The sequence below is a fragment of the Galeopterus variegatus genome, unplaced genomic scaffold (genome assembly GCF_000696425.1).
Source record: "Galeopterus variegatus unplaced genomic scaffold, G_variegatus-3.0.2 Scaffold3159, whole genome shotgun sequence".
Classification (NCBI taxonomy): Eukaryota; Metazoa; Chordata; class Mammalia; order Dermoptera; family Cynocephalidae; genus Galeopterus; species Galeopterus variegatus.
The window spans coordinates 33,756-43,530 of NW_007729270.1; positions in this window are offsets into that span (position 1 = coordinate 33,756).

Genomic DNA, 9,775 nt, shown 5'->3' on the forward strand with positions numbered 1-9,775 from the left:
AAAAAAAAAAAAAAAAAAAAAAAAAAAAAAAAAAAAAAAAAAAAAATCTCAATACATATCATTGTAAAACATTTGGAAACTATAGAAAATTATAACTAAGATAAAAAGTATACTCAATTCCACAGACAGACTCAGTTGGCATGTTCTTTGGCTTTTGGCCTTTTGTCTTCTCCCTTCCCGTGGTGCCGAAGCAATGCCTGGAAGTTGTCACAGGCATCTTGCAACCTTGAGGATGAAATTCACACACTGATCACGAAGGAGCGTTAGGTGAGAGCATGGATTCGTGATGACATTTTTGAGACACCATTCCAGTTCTCTATTGCCTACCTCTAGACTTTTTTTGCTTGGGTTTAATAAACTGCTATCATTTTAAGCCATTAAAATAGCTTTCTATTGAAGTATAAAACATTCAGGAAAGCGCATCACAAGTTTACAGCACGATGAATTTTTTCATAGCTATTATATGTGTAGACGGTTTTCAAATCAAGAAAAAAGAACATTATCATCATTGTGAAGTGACTCCCAGGCACTCCTACTTCTGAAAATAACTAGTATCTGAAGTAATCATGGATTAGTTTTGCCTGGTTTTGAACTTTATATGAATAGAATCACACAGCATTTTTTTCCTTTTTCTTTGGTTTCTTCTGCTCATCATTACATTTGTGAGATTTATCCATGCTGCTGTGTGTAGCATTATTTGTTTCTTTTCTTTGCTATATATATAGTAGTATAATTTCTAAATGTACCACGCTTTATTCATTCATTCTGTTACTGATGGACATTTGAGTTGTTTTCAGTTTGGAGCTATTCACAAATAGTACTGCTATGGGGATTCTTGTACATATCTTTTAGTAAATGTATGTGCACTCTCTGTTGGGTAAATGACCAGGAATAGAATTGCCGGGTCATGGTAAGCCTGTGATCAGCTTTAGCAGATACTGCCAAAGGGTTTCAAAGTTGTATCAGTTTACACTCCAACCAGAGGTATATGAGAGTTTCAGTTGCTTCACATTTTTGCTACCACTTGGTACTATTTACCTAAACTAGTGGTAAATGGCCCATTTACCACTACTGACCATTTAGGAAGGTGCCTGGGCCTGCAGGGGTTGCAGGTTTGGAAGAAGAGACTGAAATGGATGCTTCGGTGTGAGGTCCCCCAGGGGAACTTAACCACTGTGATGGGTATGTACTGGTATCATATTGTAGTTTAAATTTGCATTTCCCTGATGCTTATAGAAATTGAACACATTTGCATATGTTGGTTGGCCATTTGAATTTTTTTTTAAGCTCTTGCTCAAATATTTTGCCTATTTTTCTATTGTGTTATCTTTTTTTTTGTAGGATTTCTGTCTGTATTCTGAATGAGTCTTTTTTTGGTTTTTTGTTTTTTTGTTTTTTTTCCTTTTTGTCTTTTTTTCGTGACCGGCAGCGGATCGCAACCCTCAGTGTCGCGCCTGTACTGGACCGGGACCAGCAACGGGATCGCAACCCTCGGTGTTGTGCCCGCACCTCGCTCAGCCAGTGAGCGGCCAGTCTGTATGTGGGATCCGAACCCTCGGTGGGAGCGCCGCTGCGCTCCCAAGCAGCGCACTGTGAATATGAGTCTTTCATTTGATATATGTTTTGCAAATATCTTTCCCCCTTTCTGAAGCTTAATTTTCACTCTCAGTGACATTTTGAAATAAACAGAAGTTTTTTTTTATTTTAGTAAAATTCAATTTATCTTTTTTTTCTTAGAAGTTTTTGGGTTCAATTTAAGTAAGTTTTGCCTACCCTGAGGTCATGGAGATATTTTCATATGTTTCTTTTTAAAAGTTTTATTATTTTAAGGCCGGCCTGTGACTCACTTGGGAGAGCGTGGTGCTGACACCACCAAGTCAAAGGTAAAGATCCCCTTACCAGTCATCATTAAAAAAAACAAAAGTTTATTTTATTTTAGCTTTCACATTTAGGTTATATATATGTATACACATATAAAATCCATTTTTTTGTGCATGGTGTGAGGTAGATGTCAAAATGCATTTTTTTCTTCATGGAAAATAACTGATCTGTCCCTATTTATAAAAAACCGCCCATTTCCCAATGCACCACAACATTGCCTTTGTCACAAATGTTTAAACCATTCCAATTTGCTTTTGTTGTTACTAGCAGCTAGAGAATCACGTTTGGTATATTTGTGTTTGTGTATGGGTGTGTATATACATATATTTTCCTTTGTGTCCTTAGATATTCTTTAAGAAGATAGTTTTGAATATGTGCTTAATATTCCATTACAATGATATACCATCACTTATTTAACCATTACTCTGATGCTGGACATTTGTTTTCAACTTTTGGTTATTATAAATGATTCAAAAATGAATATCTTTGTCCATAAATATTTGCACGCACATTATTTTATTTAAGTAAGTTCTTAGAAATGGAATTAGGGGATAAAATGTACAATATTTTAGAGGCCTTGATAGGTGCTGACAAATCAGCAATAGAGTTAAAAAAAAACTCTACCTGAAAAAACGTGTGGAGAATGCACATTTAAAGTACCTGGGCCAGCCTGGTGGCGCACTGCTACAGTGCGCCGCTTGGGAGCGCGGCGGCGCTCCCGCTGAGGGTTCGGATCCCACATACAGACCGGCCGCTCACTGGCTGAGCAAGGTGCGGGCGCAACACCGAGGGTTGCGATCCCGTTGCTGGTCCCGGTCCGGTACGGGCGCGACACTGAGGGTTGCGATCCGTTGCCGGTCACGAAAAAAGACAAAAAGGAAAAAATAAAATAAAATAAAACATACAGACCGGCCGCTCACTGGCTGAGCAAGGTGCGGGCGCAACACCGAGGGTTGCGATCCCGTTGCTGGTCCCGGTCCGGTACGGGCGCGACACTGAGGGTTGCGATCCGTTGCCGGTCACGAAAAAAGACAAAAAGGAAAAAATAAAATAAAATAAAACATACAGACCGGCCGCTCACTGGCTGAGCAAGGTGCGGGCGCAACACCGAGGGTTGCGATCCCGTTGCTGGTCCCGGTCCGGTACGGGCGCGACACTGAGGGTTGCGATCCGTTGCCGGTCACGAAAAAAGACAAAAAGGAAAAAATAAAATAAAATAAAATAAAGTACCTAATTCTTGGGCTGGCCACTCTCCTAATTCTCGGGAGAGCGCGGTGCTGATAACACCAAGCCAAGGGTTGAGATCCCCTTACTGGTCACCTTTTAAAAAAATAAAATAAAATAAAGTACCTAATTTTCAAATGAAATAAGCCAGGCACAGAAAGAGAAATACCTCAGGTTCTCACTCATATGTGGGAGCTAAAAAGCAAACAAACAAACAAACAAAAAAACCAACAATAATAATAGTAAGTCGAACCTTTAGTATTGGGGAGTACAACTGTGGTTACTAGAGCTGGGAAAGGGGCGGGGAGTCCCGGAGATAGTGAGAGGTTGGTTAATGGACACAGAATTACAGTTAGATAGAAAAATATAAGTTCTAGTGGTGTACAGTAGTGGTAGTCATCTATAAGTAACAATAATTTATTGTATGTTGTCAAATGGCTAAAAGAGAGGAACTTAAACGTTCTCATCACAAAGAAACAATAAATTTTTGTGATGATGAATTTGCTAACTAACTACCCTGATTTGATCACTATGCATTGTATACATGTATTGAAATATAACTCTGTACCCCATAAATATGTCCTATCAATATGTTTCAATTAAATAAAGATACAAAAATAAAGTACCTAATTCTGCAGTTGAGAAACTAATACCACTTTAAAAATACAAATATACTTATTTAGCTTTCTTTCAATAAACTTCACTGAATTTTTCTACTATTTACCTTCCTAATGACCATAAAACTCACCAGATTGAAAATTACTTGATGTAAATGTGAAATTGGCTGTCCAGGGACACGATAAAAATTTCAAGATAAAAGCCTGCCTGTTTATTTCTTGTACTTGAAATCAGGAACGCAAGCAATGAGTTCTCACATTCAACACACTATTCCTAATTTTTCTTTTAGTCTGTAGTTACCTTTTCTTCTTTTGCTATTGCCATTTTCTTTTCTTTCCTGGGCTATACGGGATCCAAGAACAAAATGGAAATACTATGGCATTTTGGAGGGATAAAGAACTTGACTGGTGGGGGAAAGGGAGAGATGGTCATAGGGAACTGCTCCTAAACACTCTACCTCGCAGTTCTTCATGTTTTGTTTTTTCAGTCAATGAAGAAAAGGAGAGATTGAGAAAAGGAGAAGCAGAGCTGGAGGAAGGTGGAACTCCCACTGTAAGGGGGACTCTGTTCACTCAGGAAGACCAGAGTAGTTGTAGTCACCTCTCCTAAACCAGAGTAGACTGAGCCAAAGACCCCATGGGGCTATTCTGCAGAGTTTTAGAAAACAGACTCTTCTGAGTTAGAGAACAAGACCCTCTCAGTTGCTATGGCGATGGAGGGTTTAGTGGGAGGGCTCTGACTTACTTCACAAAGCTGGAGATTTATTGTTTGCAACAAAGTCAAATTATATTCCTTAAGGTTCAGGAACAGGGAAATTTTGTGAATAGGTTTGAAATAGAGTTGGCTGGAACCTAAACCATGTCCCTAACACGTGCTGGTCTGCTACCATCACCTGTGCAAGCCCAGAAAAACCTGGCTGGCTCTAGAGAAGGACCATGTATGGTCCATGCTGGATCTAAAGCAATGGTGCTTGGGAAATAATTATAAGCGTTTGGGGGAAACCGTTCTCCTACCTTTCTGACGGAGGCAACAGGGCAGCCTGTGACCCCTTAGAGAAGAGCTGATGTTTATATTCCTTTCAGGAATGGCCCATTTACCACTACTGACCATTTAAGAAGGTGCCTGGGCCTGCAGGGGTTGCAGGTTTGGAAGAAGAGACTGAAATGGATGCTTCGGTGTGAGGTCCCCCAGGGGAACTTCAGGAGTGCTGGCAGTCAAGTCAGACAGTGTCGGACTTCAGCAATCTTTGAAAAAATATCTTTTTAATGCTTTTGCATTTTTGTTGTTTTGCTATTGTTGCTATTGTTGTTTGTTAGTTTTTACTCTCCTTATAATGTTCCTTTAGAAAATTTCTGATTTTTATCTTCGCCAAACAAATTTGAAAGAAAAAATGTTCCAGACTGTTGTGGGTTGGATTGTGTCTCACAAAAAGATATCTTGAAGTCCTAACCCCCGGTACCTGTGAACATGACCTTATTTGGGACCAGATGTAGATGGTAACTGATGTAATTAAGATGAGGTCATACTGAAATAGGGTGGGCCCTAGATCCAATGACTGGTGTCCTTTTAATGAAAGAAGATTTGGAGACACAGACACACTCACAGGGAAGAGGCTCATGTGAAGATGGAGGCAGAGCTCGGAGTGATGCAGCGAGCTATAAGCCAAGAGATATGAAGGATTGCTGTTAACCACCAGAAACTGAAGAGGCAAGGGAAGGTTCTCCCCAGAGCCTTCAGTGGTAGCATGGCCCTACTGACACATTGATTTCAGACTTCTAGCTTCTGGAAATGTGAGAGAATACATTTCTGTTGTTTTAACTTACTCAGTGTGTGGTAATTTGTTACCGCAGCCCCAGGAAACTAATGCACAAGCCATGGGCTCAGAGCACCCCTGGTACGGTTAGTGTCCCAGGTGGAGATCCAAACAAGCACGTGGAGGAAGCACAGATGGACTGTGCTCAGCTACAGAATGTCTCGAGCCTTTAGTGTTCCCTTCCAGCCCAGTTATCCTGGTCTTATATGGAAGTTCAGAGGCACTGACAAGGCACACGACCCATCTAGCTGAACCTGAACTTTTAAAAATTGTGGTAAAAAACATATAACATAAATTTACCATCTTAACCATTTTCAAGTGTATAGTTCAGTAGTGCTAAGTATAACAACGTTGTGGGACCTGAATTTTCTTTTAGGGTGAGACGATACTAGACTCTTTTAAAGTGACTGTCATACAATTATTCTTACTGTTCAGTATGTGTATTGTGTACTGAGTACAGAGTTTACATGAGTCAAGGAGGTTAATATGAGCTTTTGGATTTGGGAATTATAATGAGGTCATCTCTTAGCAACTAAGCTTAAATATAATGTCATACTTCATTTGAAGTTGTATGTTAAATTGGCTTGGTCAATCAATGCTGTGTTTAAAAACTAAGAGAGAATGTGTGGGGTGTTCTTGCTCCATTATGATAAATGTTGTGACTACTCAAGGATATTGCTGTGGACAATGGGATATAGAAGTCAATGAATCTGGCACAGTGCAAGCTGCTTGCCAGAATGAAGAGAAAGTTGACAATCAGATGAAACTAGGCTTTGTGGAGAAAGTGTCATTAGAGTTGACCTTCAGGAAGAGGTCCAATGTTGTCATAGGCAATCCTGGGTTGGTTACTATAGAAAGCACAGAGGACATTGCTGGATAGGAGGACTTAAGGTGAAAAGCACAAGTGTGCACCCCGGAGGAAGCCAGCACATTAAGCTGCCCCAAATCCAGCAGTCTTCCAGCCTGTTCTGAGCTTCGTCCCAGTCTATGTATACAGCCTCATAAACCAAGCCGGGTGTGTAGAGAGAAGAAGGGGACCCCTGGCTTTCAGTCTTGCTTAGCATTGTGAGTCTGATCTTTCTGGGTGTGTACTGGCTCAGGTTGAAGAAGCAGCACATACCAACTTCTTTCTGACTGCCTGAGCTCCCTGAATCAGTTGCACTGAGTTCATGACACTGAGGCTACTCAAGCAAGAGCCTGTTGGGAGGAAGGAACATGGAAACAGTGCTCCACCCTTCTACGCTGCCCCCTGGTAAGATGTTCTCATAGCTGGTGCTCACCTCCTGGATGTGGCAGTGGCAGGTGGGGTAGTGATTACTTGTCTGTAGTGTGGCCTGGCTACAGTGGGATTTAGACACTTGTCCCAGAGAGGCGACATCGTCCCAATACATGGGACACACCTGTTGGTTCAGTCCTGCTGCTTTTGATTGCAGTGATGCAGACAAGAGCTAATTGGTTCTATTTAAAGTAGATTGGGAAAAGAAGCCCTGTTTCTTTAGTTAGGATAGGGTAGGTTATACTTCAACAACAAACCCTGGACAGCTCAACAGATAACAAATGAAAGGTTTGTTTCTTGCTTTTGCTGTGTGTCCTTGGTGGGTTGGCCTTGGCTCTGTCCCTTGGTAGCTTCACTCTGAGGCTCAGGCTGATAGAGTGGCCCTACCTGGAATACTGCTATCTCTTGCAAGGGGTAGGATGAGGAGATCGTAGTAAGCTACCCAGTGGTTCTTAAAACTTCTGCTTTCAAGTGGTTATAAGGCTCTTCTGCTCAGATTCCATGGGCTGAAGTAAGTCACATGGCCAAGTTTGCCATCAGTGGAGTAAGGAAGGATAATCCTCCCCCAGGAGCAGCATGGAATATTTGTGAATACAGTAGGCCACACGTAGTCACCCAAGGTCTGGAGAGGTTTAGAGATCATGTTCACGCTGAAGATCCTTAGGCCAGAGATTCTCAGACTTTAGTGTATGAGAATCATCTGGAGGGCTTCTTGAAGCACAGATTGCTGAGCCCCACCCCAGAATTTCTGATTCAGTTGGTCTGGGGAATGTCCCGAGAAATTGCATTTGTAACAAGTTCTTGAGTGATGCTGATGAGGATGGTCAGGAGACCGCACTTTGAGGACTGCTGCCTTAGGCTGTTAGGGGGCCCCTGAAATAAGCCCCTCACCCATGCCCCAGGGCACACCAGCTCCTATGTGGGAGAGGCCTTTATATTCTGTTTTCCTTGCTCACATGCTTCTTTTATCGGGGAACGCTGTTTTAATCGAGGGCTACCAGCTATTTCTTTCCAAAGATGCTGAATAAAACACTCTCTGGTGTCTTATTTCCAGTCACAGAATGTCCTGGAGGGGGTCTGGAACCATGCAATGGGGGCGCCACAGTCAAGAAAGCTCCAGGCAGGAACCAGGGCTCATGTCCCCTGCTGACAGCGTGTGAGGGGAAGACAAAGGGGCACAGCTGCTCCTTCAGAAACGGCATCCTGGGGCCGGCCCGGTGGCTCACTCGGTAGAGTGTGGCGGCGCTCCCGCCAAGGGTTCGGATCCCATATAGAGACGGGTCCGCTCACTGGTTGAGCGTGGTGCGGGTGCGACACCGAGGGTTGCGATCCCATTACCGGTCATGAAAAAAGACAAAAAGGGAAAAAAAAAAAAAAGAAACGGCATCCTGGTTCACAGGCTGTGTTTGTGTGTGTGTGTGTGTGTGTGTGTGTGTGTGTGTGTGTGTGTGTGTGTGAGAGAGAGAGAGAGAGAGAGAGAGAGAGAGAGAGAGAGAGAGAGAGAGATGGGGGGAGAGTGAGGGAGGGAGAGGAAGCAAGCGACATCTCGGTGCCTGGCATGCTAATATAAGGAGAGGAGGGGCTGGGGGGGGGAAGCAATTCTGAGACTTACTGGCCCCATCGTGATACAAGTTGATTATTAGTGGATTTTAATTTTTTTACACCAAAATGTTCTTCAGGAAAAATGAAAATGATCAAATGGTCTATGGCTCAGGGACAGAAGGCAGGCCAATGGAATGGAATCAAGTGCCCAGAAATTGACCCATATACATGGAAACTTGAAATACAACAACAGTAGCATCAATGTCAGTGAGGCTGGCCTATTTAGTAAATGGTACTGGGACACTCATCTGTCTACTTAAAAAGAATAGATTGTACAAAGTGTTCATTTATACTTAATACAAGCAAGAATGTTTTCCTGTGTAACCAGAGTACAGACACCAGAATCAGGAAATCAATGCTTATATGTTACTATTATCTAATTCTCAGACCCCGTTCAAGTTTCATTAATTGTCCCCAAAATGTCATTTATAGCACAAGTATACAGTTATGAATCATACATTGCATTTACTTATGTCAAGTCTTCCTCAATCTCCAACAATTCCTTAGTCTCTTCTTGACTTTCATAATTTTGACTTTCAAAAATTACAGGTAAGTTATGTTGTAGAACATTCCTCATATTGGATTTTCCTGATGTCTCCTTATGATCAGATTCAGGTTATTCTTTTCTTTTTGGTTGGAATATTGCAGAAGCAATGCTGTGTTCTTCCTGATGCATTCTATAAAGGGGCACACTATTTTGATTTTGTCCCATTATTGATTTATTGATGTTAACTTTGATCACTTGACTAAGATGAGATACTATTTTAAACCCACCTATTTGACAAACATGAAAAAGTTTGATAATGCTGAATGTTTACAAGGATTTGGAGAAGAGGAGCTGTTTTGCCCTGCTGATGGGAGTGTAAATTGATATAACTTTATAGAGTAATTCAGCAATGTCTAGAAAATTTGAAAACGTGCATACTCTATAACCAGCAATTCCACTCCTAGGTATATTCTTAGAGAAACTAGTGCACATATAGCAAGGAGACATGTATAAGAATATTCCCAGAAAACAACCTAACTGTCCATCAATAGGACAACAATACATAAATTCTGGGATAGTTGTACAATGGACTATTATACAGCTCTGAAAAGGAAAGAGACAGCAACAATGTGGCTGACAATCAATCTATTTGGCAGACCCTTGAAAAATAAAAATGTTAGGTCCAAAAAAGTCATAGAAGAATACATACTGAATGATTTTATTTACAAAATATTTTTAAAAAGGATTTGAAACCAAATAATGTATTTTAGAGATACAGACATATCTAATAAAACTATAAAGAAAAGCAAGGGAACAATAACACAAATTTGGGATAATGGTAGAAGGGGGAGGAGATGTGATTGGGAAAGAATTT